Below are 14,424 nucleotides of genomic sequence, written 5' to 3'. Positions count from 1 at the left end.
GCAGGAGTTTTGCACAAGGCCAGACTCCTACAGCATGAAGATGCCATGAAAGTCCTTTACCAGTGTCTAATCGGTCACTTACTTCCTCCACCTTCACTTGCCCTGGACTTCTGCCTTTCCCTTCTCCCTGCCTTGAGCCCTGGACCACATCCATTGCCTCCTGAGGCCCTTATCAAACCCAAGTAAGTATAGCTGGAATAAGTAAGCCCAGTTTTGATCTTTTTTATTTTTGTCTGGAGATAAAGCAGAAGGCACTAAATTGATATTCACCAAGGCTACAGTCAGACCCAGTGGATTTTAGAGGGGATGCACCGAGAACAGCATTAGCTGTGACTAGTGTTTGCCAGAGGCCTCTCATGGAGCAAAGCTTGGGTTTCAAAGATGTGCGATGCGCAGGTTATCGGTTCCCTGTGGTGCAGATGTTGATGTATGGAGGATCTCAGTCAGGCCAAAACTTTATGTCTGCCTTTGGGACAGTGAAAAATGTGCCACTGGTTCATGGCAGCAGAGAAGGAAGAATATGATATATGAAACCTTTCAGCTAGGTGAGAGATCTGGCCTCTCTCACCTTTTCCTTCTCTGTCATGAAAACAGGAGACTCATTTAATGTGCACTCATTTTTTTTCCCTACCAAGCTTGACTGCTATCTTTCAGAATAACTGCACAGACTGAGAGCCAGAATCTGCTTAAACACTGTGCTCACAGATAAATGTTTTTTCTTTTGAGTAAACCTTTGCTAATTTAGGATTGAAGCAGGACTTACATATGCTCATCTTGATGATAAAGTTCCCTAAAGTTACTAATAGTGTTTTTCAGTCCTCTCTTTTTGTTCAGCTTCTATACTATCATCATCCAAAAACCTGCCTTTTTCTTTTCAGAGCTGGGAACGGCAGCTGTGACTTCCCCAACAGCTGCTCGAGAGTGGCGGCAGTTTGAGGAGTATAAGGCAAATATCCCATCGGAGCTCACTTGTTTATACTGAGATCACCACAAAATGCCATTGCATTCAGCTTGCTGCAATACAAAAATGCTTTTATGTCTTAGGGCTTCACAGGGGGGATGCGGTGTCAGGACTCAGCTAACTACAGTTGTGCTGGAGTCAGAGAAACTCTGCTGCAGAGGGGTGGGTGGCTTGTTTTGGGGGCAAACACATCACCTTAACAGGTTTTCCCTTGTTCTAGCTCTGGCTTACTAATGCACAGTGAGAAATTCACTTTTGACTTCAGAGAAGCAGCATCTGTCCCACATTTTAAAGACAGTTTCACCATACACAGCAGAAATTTGTTACTAAACTAGCTTTTTGGTTATGTCCATTTTCAGGGAAGGTGTGGAGTCTCAAGTGGTGTAAAAGGAACATCTGTACTTGAAAATAACAGCCCTCCACATCTGGGTCCCAGATGATTCAGGGCAGGTAGAAGCACATCTGGACCTTGGAGTACCATGCTGTGCAAAAGCACATCTGGAAACCTATAGCATACAGTAATTTCTTTAAGTTAATCACTTAAGTCACCAACTATTATTGGTTTAATTAGTTAGTATCTTTTCTGGAAATACTTGATATGAAAAAAAAAAAAAGATGGAGGTGTGTTTTGGTCCAGGATGTGAGAGGGCCAGTGTGAGGAAGGGGAAGGAAAATATACTAAGTTAAATGACATTTAACTCTGCAGCTGAGCATATTCCTGTATAGTAAATACACATTTCTGTATAGTTAGTATGCATGCTTAGTAGCAACTTTCAGCCTGTGGCTCTTTAGCACAGCAATTGTCATTTGCAGCATGTTTCACACCTGATGCAACAGAGTCCCAACCTGCTTGGCAAGTACTACGGTGACAGCAATGTCAAAAATGACATTTTAAAGTTCTAACTTGATAGCAATGCTGTAATATCTACCTACAGCTCGTCCACTTGCTTGGTCCAACTACTTACATAGTATACAATAAACTCGGGATCCAGTATCTCCCTAAGTGAGAAAAAAAAGTCTAGAAAAGATCTGTAACGTGTTTCATCTCCCCCACTTCACTTTGCTCACTTTTTTTGCTACAAAAGCCTGGAACGGAAAACAGCCAAACTTTCTTCAATAGCTTTATGCTCCTAATTAAGGATCCTTGATTTGGCCACAAAGTTTTGGGACAGGACAACTAATTGTCATGAGTAACAATCTGTCCTACTCGCAGCAGCACTGGCAACTGTGCTGGCCATCATGCTGGCTACAGGGTTAAAAGGGTAGAGAGCCAAACCTTGCAATATAAACTGACGTAACACTTTCTATCCACAAGTCTCCAAACAGCTCCCGACTGGCATTATCTCCGTTTTACAACCGTGGCAGGGATGGCGGAAGTCATCCACCTACGGTCACCCTGTGAGTCAGGAGCAAAGCTGGGAAAAGAAGCCACAGCTCCTCGTGCCAAGTCCGAGGCTCCAACAACCCGACTACAAAGATGAAACCAAGAGAGCAAGAAAAATCCCAGGGCATGTCTGGAACCAGCTGGTCTTAGCACAATGCAGCTGCTGCTGTCAGACACAGATTCATTAAATAATATAGAAAGTCTTTCAGCTGAGACAGACTGCAGGACGAGCTCATTATCTAATGCATCCCCTATTATCAGGGGACAGTCTCCCCTACCTGCCTAAGATGCAACTCGAGGATCTAACAGCCTTTTCCATTCCTAAACAGCTGAAACCTGCTGGACAAACCACTGCTGTAATCTCTGCAAAGTTTCTGTGCATTGAGAAGTTTTACAAAGCCGCAGGAGTAACTCAAGGAGACTCCCTCGCTAGGCAAGTCCAGGGGGATTCATCCAAAACTTGAACACTTCATTTTTTGCCATCCCTGTATGAAAAATGGATGCATGGCACTGCCAGCAGCACGAGCAGGGGGAGAATCCCAGTTTGTAGCCTCCAGCACAACGGGGCTGTTGCCGTAGAAATAATCATTAGCATGCTCTGGTAGCATTTTACACTTACTCAGCACAGACAGCAATGAACACCCTGTAAATACGAAGGTGGAGAAATATCTAGCAGCAGCTTCTTGTGTGGCTTACCAATCACTAGTTGCGATGAAGGATGGGAAACAGCTAGCTGTCCGATACGCAGCTCCCCTAGGATATCATACCGGCTAAAGATTGACAGAAAAGAACAGAATGGAGAGGTGAATGGAGGGAAAAATCTCACGGGAGGACAAGTCAGAGAAAAGGAAAAACTAAGAGAAAAGTGTGTGTATTACAAGACACACACACTGATCCCACTATATTTTATTTTAAGAGCGATTCCATCTTCATTATTTAGCGTTACTACTCTGTAGCTCAGAAAGAAAAAAACCAAACTGTTCAAATCTCTTTGCTTTGCAATACTGTTAGACATAAAGAGACATAGGCTTCTTTATGGGAATGAAAGCAAGGTTGCCAGTATGAAAATTCATAAACTCTTCCCTCTGCTCGGGAACGTACAGGCACCTTCTTGGAGCAGAGATACAACATGGCTCGTGCAAGGGGGGAGAGACGACCGTGTGAAGGGACTTGCTGAAGTTTTGCGTGGACCAATGTCAAGTCCCACATCTTCAGGGAGGATGAGCTGGGGAAAACTAAGTAAACCAAAATGGTTCTTTCTCCCCATGGAAATGAGTGCAGCCAGAGCAGTGTGCAGGTGTGTGCGCAGGATGGCGTAGGAAAGGTGACAAATATAAGCCCGGGCTTGTCCTGGGACCCATTCTAGCATGAGCAAATGTGTAAATTATGGCCCACAAACTCACATTCCTGAATAATGCTGCCAATTCAAGTTGGGGTACAATTAGCAAGAGCTGGGCAGAGCTCTCTGGAGGGGCTTGAAAGGAATAGAAGTAGTCTGGAGCGCAAGGAAAGGAACAAGAAAAACCCTCTGTAATTATGGACTGGATGTGTCCTCCCTCTCCCCATTCCCTTCACTCCTCTATTTCCCTTCCTCCCCCTCCGCCTTTCTCCTCTCCACCTCCATTCACTGCTTCTGGGCACCTCTTAGCCCTAGAGTTAAATTAATCAACAGGATTAGGTGGAATCGGCCCCAAGAAGACCCTCCAGGCTCAGACTGAGCCCTTGATGCTCTACAAGGACTTGCTGCCTTGTCTTGAAGCACCTTGGTGCCGTCTGGAAGTATTGGCAGACAGGACCAGACATGAAAACGCATTCATTAAAGTGGGCATTGGATTTTGTTAAAGGGTAAAGGGGAGCTGAACATTCTCTCCTTCAGTATTTCTCATCTCATTTACTCTCTCTCTTTCTCTCTTGCTTCCAGCTGCACCATCCTAAAAATTAAATGTGTGTTGGAGCGGAGAGATGAAGAGGGAGGGAGGGAATGGCTTAGCTATAACTGCACCTTTTGTGCTGCAACTGGCTTTAGCAAACTCACCCAGACACCACTGGAGCAACGGCGACACACCACGAAACCAGATCTGGAGGTGACTGGCTGGGAAGCCAATGCAGCCACAGGGGAACTTGGATTTAACAGCATGACAGAAGTAAGAAAAATCTCACTTTGAAGGTACTCGCAAGATCTGAGCACCGCCACATTACAGCCCCACACCAGGTCCCCCCCTCTTCACAACGCTCTCCATCCACCAAAGCTGTCGTGCTCGGTGGCCCCAACAGCTAGCCCTGCATAAACATACGCATGCACATTTTTCCAGTCCCATACATACCTGAACTTCAGGTACATAAAATAGCTTCAAGTTATTTTATGCTGGAGGACAATTAAAAAGTCTCTCAATGACTTTGAAAAGGGTAGGTTTCACTTGCCACGTGATGCTTTTGCTGCCTGACATTACCTTAATAAATGGAGCCACATTGCCATGAGGCAGTAAGGAGGTACCCATCTCACAGGTGAAAATATCTCCCGATTATGGGTACCTTGTCATGAGGGCCTGAAATAATAAGATATATTATGGCTGAGATCCTTGCTGTGGTCCTCAGCTATAGTACATCTGTGGAGTAGGAGGGGTGGGACTGCACACCTCACACTTTGTACTCCCCCAAAAGGATACGGGATGAACAAGGTTCACCAAGATGCAGCCGTTTATTCACAGAGCGTGTCCCCTGTGCCAGACCCTGCAGTCAGCGCTTTCAGAAGCAAGAGCTGAAACTCTCCCTGACTTCTTAGCATCTGCCTTTCCCTCTGGCAGAAAGCAAACAAACCCCATCAAAATGCAAACAAGACTATGAAAAGCCTGAGAGAAGGGCGACACAGTGACAGCACCGCAGGCACAGAATTGTATTGCCTTGATTTTTCTTTCCAATGTGAAAACCAGAACACCCTTTTCTCTCTCTTCTTGGAAGGTGATGAAGTCCTGAGTTCACAATGAGAGAGGTGCATATGTGTGTGCAGAATAACCCCTGCTCACCTCCAAACCTATTCAACAGCAGGTGGGACGCCAAAGGGGGACAGGGGTGTTTCAAATTCATCTCTCGCCCTCCTTCCCTGCCCAAGCACATTGCCAGACACAAAAAAACAATAATCGACACAACACATACAATAAAGCTTGGGTTTCCCCCTCCCCCCCCTTTCCAACCTGTAAACTCCCCATACTCCAGCATTTGCTCGTGCCTGCGCAGCTGTATTACAGTTTAACATAGTTTACAGGGCTGTAGTGTGGAGCAGTGGCAGAAAACGAATCACATAATAGTTGATATGCGTTTTAATCAAGTAATTTGGCCCAAGCAGAATGACAGTGCCTGTTGGTGGGGTGCCCTTGAATACCAAGCAGACCGGGTAGCAGGCCTAGGAAAATGAAAAAGTCATTTACAGCTCAGCTGGGGACTGCAGTGTTCAGCAAAGCATTAGTGTGGGGGCCTTAGGAGATAAAGGTTTGGGTATTTTTCTTTTTTTTTTTTTTTTTTTATTCAGGCACTGAATTGGCAGCTGTAACCAAACCACAGACTGAGGTAATGTCCATTATGGGCTTTACAACCTGGAAATAATACTCACAGTGGAGCTGATGCTCTTGAACAGGGAGGCAGAGACAGTGTGTGTCTGTCTGTCTGTCTGGGGTGAATATGGAAAAGGGTGGGGGGGGGTCAAAGAGAGGGGTGTTTCACAGCTGGATAATTCCCTCATCATATCCAGATCTTTACTGAATGAACGAGATCATATGTGGAAGGAGAAGCTGCAGGAAGGAGGGAGAAAAGAGAGCTGCAAGTTTAATGGATGAAAAGGGAACGTATGCAAGCGTGCGCACCTCTCCACGCGTGGGTGACTGGACACAGCCAGCCAGCGGGATGACCCACGGTGAGAGCCACACAACCTGTTTTGGCTTGGAACAAGGGATCCGATGATTTCTCCATGTCTGAATCCCAAAGATTCACCCAGGAGGAGCCCCACATTCACGTGCTTGGCTTAAAGACTCAAAGGTGGTGCAATGTGTTAAGCTTTCCTGAGCACCCACCCAAAACTTACTTTCCTCCCAGCTCTGCCAGAATTTTCCTCCTAACTCATGGATTGGATTTGGGATTTTAAGAAAACTCTTATACAGGAGTATCTCACCTGGCACTTGGCAATGAAATACATATATGCCTCTAAACAAAATAATATAAATTTCTCTTTGGTTAGAGTGCCAGTTTGGGATGCACAGAGGTCCAAAATTCACCTCCATTTTCCACGATAAAAATCCCTACATCTCCTTGAACAAGTACCTTAGCCTTCTGAGATAGTCCTAGCCAGGTTCATAGGCACAACTACAAGTGGAGCACTACAAAATTTTGGAAAGAAAAAGCTAGAGAGACCCTGTTTTTCTTGGAACAGTCATCCATCCCCAAAAGCCTCTTGCCAATGTGAGGACTTGCACTGAGTGAAGACATATCCAACGTCTCTCTCTGCATTCCTCTCTGTATCAATTGCAGCCATTCCAGGTAACTCTGTTCAGGTTGGGAACGTACCTTTGCCTTGAAGCTGGAAGCTAAACTAGATGAAGGCTTTTCCAAGCCCACAGAGAAGAAGGAACTGCATCCCTAACTGGATGCTCTTTCATAACCCATGCCACGTATATAGACCAAGCAAACTCCTTTACTGACGTACATCAGTGCAGTGCTGGTAAAAGCCAAGAAGCTGTACTCATTTATCTCGGTGGAGGGATCTGGCCCCGCAGGCTCCATCTACTCTGCATGTGAAAGTAGTAAGAGACATCAGGGCCCCAGCAAATCCTACCGCAAATCAGGGTCTGGCAGCATAGGTACCAGCTGCAGTGCCCCCACGCAAAGACACATGGTCACAAAAAACACAACATATTCTGTTCCTTGCGAGTGAACAAAACCAAATCATCCAGAACATTTGGAGGAAGATAGGGAGGGAGGGAGGGCAAAAGACAGCCTACATCTCCAACAGACTTTGTTAATTCCCAGCACTGGCCTGAACATAAACAGATGGAATATCCATCAACTCCAGTCGTCTTTTCTTTTCTTTCAACTTTTTTCTAGTTCTCGCCTCCCTGCCTTCTTTCTTCTGGCTTTTGTTTGGCCTTTTAAAGAACCCCGAGGTAATGAGGCCTGCCCCAACTCCCCAGCACATCTGTGAAGTCCATAAAAGGCCCCTTTTTCACTTCAATATTCATAGCCGCGTGCTTGTGGCAGGCGCAGGATCCAACGGAGGGCTGCACGAGAGGGACTGCAGGGGCTTGCTGGCTCCTCTATTTGAATTGAAACGATGTAGTTAGAGAGGCATCAATAGTGCTCCCAAAATCGGGAAGCAAAGGGAGACCAGCTGGGATACAGGGGGAATAAAGAGGCAGGGAGAAGAAAAGGTCTGCTCACTTTCTCTGGAGTTTTCCCTTTTTTGCTTTCTTCCCTTTTCAGCTTCATCTCTCCAGTTGCTTTAAAAGAATTTCTCGCAGACGTAGGGAAGTTGATGGAGCAGCGCAAACACATCCCACTCAAGGGTGTAAGCTGCACAGGAGAACTGGGCATAGGTACCTAGGATGCTGGAAGCCTGCTAGCATTAAGATGGGAGATACGATCCTTTGATAACGACCTTGACTTACAAGTCAAGGAAGCAGGCAAACCCAAGACAGATTACCTGGCCTGCAGTGTACAAAGCCGGGACCTTTGTCTAGGCAAGAAGGACTAGTGTGTATATGGTACCTGGGGTTGAAAAAACAGTAGGTGACTGACCAAAGGGTAAAATTAAATGTACATGTTTAGCTTGGTACTCTGTGTTTTGTTTCAGCACTGTTCCTGGCAGAAGGACTTAGCGCTTGCCTGGGGCAGTGGTATGGTTTGGCCCCAACTCAGCATGCAGCCTCTCTCCCTGGTGCTCATTGGAGTCCCTGACTCTCACCCGCAGAGTTCATGCCATGCCTCAACCGGGTTGAAGCCCCAGCTGGGGGCCAAGGAGATGCAAGGAAACCCCAGTGATGCCCAGCTTGCTGTAATCCCACTCGGTGCTTCAACCGAGGCCGCTTTCCCCCAGCAGCAAGCATACATAACATCACAACCACTATAGTAAGGGGGTGAACCTCCAGGAGCCTATTACACCAGTTTGCCTCCTTATTCTGAGCACAATACAATATCTAACCACTCCCCACGTGCGTTACGACCACCTTCCAAGGGTGCCTGGAGGTACAAATACCGTAATAGAAAAGATACTGTACTATTCAAACATCTTTGTGAAAGTAACACTCAGATCCACAGGAAAGAGACTCAGAACTGACCCCAGCCAGATGACAGGCACCTCCGGGCAATTTTGGCCTTATACCTTGGTTCTCATCTTGAGAAACTTGTGTTCTTCTATGCCAACCCCAATCCCCCGTCCTTAACCTATTCCAGCACTTTTTACTTAGCAATTTTCTCCAAGCGGACTGAGCAGAAGCACCATAGGGTGACACCTAAGCAAAAGTTACCTTTCTCCAGCTCTGGGCTGGAATCCACTTGGTGTAACGTGTTCGTCAGCATGTCACGTATGCACAGACATGCCATCTCAGATGTCTAGCATCCTAGCGAGGCGCACAAATCCAGGTTTCACAGTTTCTCGTCTGTGACAACCTCTGCTCCCCCTGGCTTTGTCCCAGCACGGCTCTGCTCATGCACTTGAAGTACTGCCACCCCTTCTGTCCCAGTTCTGGGCCCCACGCGCTCTGCCAACACATCTCAATCTTGGCCGATAGCTGCCTTGCTATTCTTACCCTGGGGTCCCTGCACAGCTCTATCATTGCTCCTCCATCCCAATTTGCAACACCCTCTTTTATTTTCATCCTAAACCCCTACATAGCTCTGCCAATGGCCCTTAATCTTGTCCTGTAGTTCCTCTGCTGTTCCAGCCCTGGGCCTCCCTGGCTGGATACATCAAGTTAAAAACCTTTCACTATAAGACTCTTTCAGGAAAGATAAACAAATTTAACCTCATAAACCTTTCCCAATCCTGAAAAACCAGCCCGTGAGAATGAGGCACCAGAGACCACTTAACCACACATGAGAAACACATTCCTCCCGCTGTTTGCAAGCCCTGCTTCATTTATCTGAATGTCAGACCGACCGCCTGAAGCCAAGAGGTGTGTGAGAGTGGGCACGAGCAACCACTTCGCTTCCTTTACCGTGTCTGTGAAAACAGAGGGATGCAGCAAAAGTCGTTAAGGCAGTTGTCCTTGGAGAACATTTGATTCTTTTTCCCCTCTTCTGCTTCCTTCCCTTTCCTGTGTCCTTATGCTTTTTTATTTTTATATATACACACAATATATATATACATACGTATGTGTGTATACATACACACATCCTCTCTTGCTTCACTGCTACTTCCGCTTGCTTTCCGGCTCTCTCTCCTGCACTTCTGCCAGCTTCTCTGCCTTTCTCTCCATATTTACACCTACTTTTCTCCCAACACACACAAGCACTCACAACTTTACATTAATTTCAGCCCATGGAGAAAACACCAAAATACGTGACTGTAAAGAGCTCTGGGAGAAAAGGACCCGCAAGCAGAGCGTGCCCCTCATCAAGTTGGCCAACAGCAACTCTGGCTGCCGCTGAAAACACGTTGAGAAGCTGGACTGTGACATTCGCCTGCAATTGAACCCCTCTGCTTGTCTCTGTTGCTCTCTGCTAGCCGAGCCGGGAGAAGAAAGAGAAGAAAGAAAAGTGTAGGGAGGAGAGAATGCAAGTGACAGAAAGAAGGATTGAATGAAGGAGTGAAAAGAAAGAAAGATATCCCTGCACCGCTTGGTCCTTTATCAGCCCTGTCATCTGGTGCAGGGCCCTGTTTGCATTGTCTCACCTTGGACAAAACAAAAAGGCGTTTTTGTGCAGATTCCTTTAGAGCTGCCAGAGCCCGCACCTTAGGGGGTCGCTAAAGGCTGAATGTGCAGCTGACAGCCCTGCGCAACCCGATGTGATATCAATAAACTCCGACACGTCAACTCTTCAGCACAGCTCATGTGGAAGGTACGGCTTGAATATTAAAACCTCCAGCGGCCGGGAAATAAGCTTGGGGCGGAGAGGGGGGAGGAGGTGGCTCAGAGCAAGGCGAGGTCGACGAGCGAGGGGGCTGCGCTAGCACAAGCTAGGAGCAAGGCAGTCAAAAAAAGAGACACCATCACAGGTCTGCTACCTGCTGTCTCAGCAACTGTTCAGTGTCTTTTTGCTTTTATTCTTGACCACCAGCGAGGACAAGAGGCATACAGGCTTATATGACAGCTTCTACTACAGGTCCTGGGACACGGATTCTCCTCGAGAACCAAACTGGATAGGAGCCCAATAGCCAAACCTGAACCTGTCCTCACCTGCTTGATATTACATCCTGCCTCCTGCTTGGCAGACATTTGCTTTTGGGCAGGCGTAGTGTATGCACAAGTGAGCAAATAGACTACATCTACACAAACGGGTGTTTATTATACGATGGTGCTCAAAGGCATCCATCAGTGACAGAGCCTCAGCTGTGCTGCCAGCAAAACTTCCAGTCCAGAGTGACAAGCCAGGCAACAGAAGTGCCTGTGTTGCAGATGGGACACTGAAGCCCAGTAGCAATTTCTTTGCCACTTCTGACACTATAACAAGATGCTTTCCCAGAAGAGTAGGCACAGCACTGTGATACAAGTACTGATGCTCTTTCATGCCTGTTAGCACTGGCTACAAAACATTTTCCTCTGCTGACACTTTCCATCACTAGGTTCCAGAGTGAACATGCCCAGCTGAAATAAAAGAGGCCGCTCACTCCATGAGAACTGAACTGTGTTAAGCTCAGAGCCCAGCTAGGCCCTCTGAAGATTACATAATGTCCACAGCCTCCATTTCCACTCGGATCACAGCTCTGAAGTTTTATTTTTGCGGTAAAGGTTAGAACATATTTTGCCCAAATTAAATACTTGGAGCCTCAGATGCCAATTCCTCTAAGGGGGTGGGGGGGAGGCCAATCCCACCACCACAGCAGAGCTGTGCTGAACATGTCCTTTAGCCCTGATGAAAGCAGGACACAACTGTCACATGAGGCCACGATCAAGACAGAAGTAAGTTTCAAAGCCTCCAGCCCTATAGAGGAGTTTTTTCAGGAGGAAGATAGCTATATATGCATGATATTCTGAGGGTTTTACCTGCCAAGTATTTCTCAGGATACATGACTTCATTCTTTACGTATTTTAAAATGTAACAAGGCATCTTTCAGGAGCTTGCGATGATCTCTTTTCCTCTTGGATTGTGATCCTATGAGGCAACTGTGCCCTGACAGACACACAGCATAAGCTGAAACCTTTCACAACTACTTCTTGCTTTGGAATTCAAGATGAGAAGCAAAGTCAAAAACATTTCCCACCATCATTAAAACAGAAGGATGTGTGCAGCAGAGCTCTGCTCTTACCAGATGGAGAGACTGAATACGTGCAGAATAATGTTTTAGCCTGTCAGTCACAGATGGGAACGGGTATTTCTGCCACTAGATCTATTTTGGTTAGAACTGTGCAGATCTTGAGTCTCCCAGTTTGATAGTCAAATCCCCCAAATGCAGAGAGGTGAGAGTGTTTCAGGATAGCCTTAAATAATTTCTGTTTGACTGGGGTGTTTGTTTTTTTTAAATAAAGAATCAAAAGATTTTAATCTAAGGTAGTAAAAACATTTCAGCTGACCTGAAATGAAAGACCTTGCTTTGTTTTCGAATTATTTGATTAGAATTTTTTCCATTAAGAAATAGCTTCATTTCAACATGAAGTTGTGATTTCAGAAGTCACTGAAAAGCCCTTGGATTTTTTGATTCCCCTCCCACATGCAGCCAATGGCTCTGGGATCTTTGCAGAGGCCTCTGGTCTTGCTTTAGTTCAGTTCTGACCATGTGCCCTTTGCCAGTCACAGAAATCAAGGGAGCCAAGAGTTGGTACTGTGTTGTTTAGAGACGTAACGTCTCTAACATCAAACTGGTGGTTCCCCCACTTTTGCACTACTGTGCAAAAAGGAGAGGATTTGTGTGCCTGGCTCTCTGGGACCTGCACAGACACATGCACTCTTCTGTGGCATGAGCTAATTTCTGGCAGTCAGGCCAGCAAGGTGGCAGGCGTGTGAAATACATCTCATGAGCTACATGTAGGACTACCACTAGCAGCTAACAAAACCAGATTCTGAGCCAAATCAGCAAATAAAATAGATACTAATGACTCTCGCTCGAAAAAAAGTCAGAAACCCAAAGAAACCTACTTGAAAACCAAGCAGCGAAGTGTTACAAGAAGAAAATTCTCACCCTCAGCTTGAATGGAGAGAGCAAGTGCACAAAGTGTCACAGGAAAAATATTTTTCCAGCTACTGATGAGCCCACATGAGAATCACTCACCCTTCAAGGGGCCCGGTAATATGTAAGTTAGTTCCACGCCATGTACAGTTTGAAAGCTGAGCACTGACCATGTAAAAGCCTAACCCCTTTCATCCACCCCTTCTTCCCAACCAAATTTTACAGACCAGAGAAAATCAGCTGGAATGTTTAATGAACCTTTTGATATTCATACTTCTTCAGCTGGTAAATAATTTCATTCTGCACGCTGAGGACATTCAGGGTGCAAGCATGGAGATTTTCCTCTTGGGATAAGGTAAGTTGGCTTAGCTAAATTAAGAAATTGCCTCCCCCTGAAATTTGAAACACTTCAAAAATGCAGTTGTCTGAATTGTCCAGATTCTCTGTGTTTCAGAGTGTGAAACAGTATTAACTGTTATTTGTATTTCTGTAGTTCCTACAGCCCACAACTAGGGTTAGGCGGGGGGGTTGCATTGTACCAAAGCAAACATGGACAAACAATGGCAGGAGGACAAGACGAGGGAACTGGATGGTGGAAATTCATTTCTACACTGGGTCAATACTGGAAATAAAATTTGGATGTCCTGGCTCCCAGGTGGCTGCTGGGCCCACTGGATGATCCTTTTGAGATTATAATGCCAAAAAAAAAAAAAAATTAATTACTTGGTCTGATTCCTTGCACCTTGCCAGATGTGCTGCATAACTCCTGTATCAAGTCCCAAACTCCTGGTTAGGTGAAAACATACCTTTTTGCAAGACATCACTTTGCTGAATATCACCTGCAGCTCTAACACATTATTCGAGTAATTGATTAGCCTGCCCTTCTTACTTCAACACTTTCCTCCATGCCTAAAGATTCCCATTTCATGCTTCAAAAATCCCAGAGAGAACAAGCTCCCAGGTTGCACAAGTTTGCTGGACAACCCCAGAGCTGTTAGCAGCAGTAACAAGGCAGACCCCTCTACTAACCAGCAAGCAGAGCATTCAGATGCCATCTAGAAAATCCAACAGGTCAGCAAAGGCTTGAAATCGAAGGTGCCCTTTAAAACCTAGAGTGTTGATTTGTTTTAATGGATGTTTTCTAAACAGCAGAACAGACAAGCCAAGGTAAGAACAACTTTCTCCACAACGCAAATAAACTACGCAGGAGGACAGTCAGAAGAGTAAGCAACAGACCTAGACTTGAAGCCTCAGCACAACACAAGCCAAAGAGCTGGACCGTACTCCCCGGATATTAGTTTTAACCCCGGGTGTGCTGTGGTTTCGGCGGGGAGAAACCCCACCGGGATATTCAAGCATTGGGCTCCAATTGGCAGCAGCAGGAGCCAAGCCCCACTCTGGGAATGGCAGGGCTGCCCCGGGTCACGTAGCCACCGTTCCACTCCCCACTGCGAGGGGCCCCAGCGCTGGATATTTGCAACCGGCTTTAGTGTCACAGTGGGAGCTGGAGAGGACTTACCAGCCCTTTGTGATGGATACGCTTTTCGGTCCAATGCTGCCAGCGCTATCGCTATTAGAAATGCCACCAGAATACAGGATAGATTTTCCACTCCCTTCTCATCCATTATCTTATCTGTCTGTATTGTCCCCTGTTTGGTATTGGTCTCGGGGACAGCTGACACACACAGACACGACTCAAGAAGTTCCAGCAAGCCTTGAACCTCGTTGCGCGGGCCATGACTGGGTCTTTTAAAGACACGCTTTGCACAC

Source organism: Fulmarus glacialis, unplaced genomic scaffold (genome assembly GCF_000690835.1).
Source record: "Fulmarus glacialis isolate BGI_N327 unplaced genomic scaffold, ASM69083v1 scaffold7843, whole genome shotgun sequence".
Classification (NCBI taxonomy): domain Eukaryota; kingdom Metazoa; phylum Chordata; class Aves; order Procellariiformes; family Procellariidae; genus Fulmarus; species Fulmarus glacialis.
The sequence above is the reverse complement of the archived record's forward strand: the minus strand, read 5'-3'. Positions refer to the sequence as shown.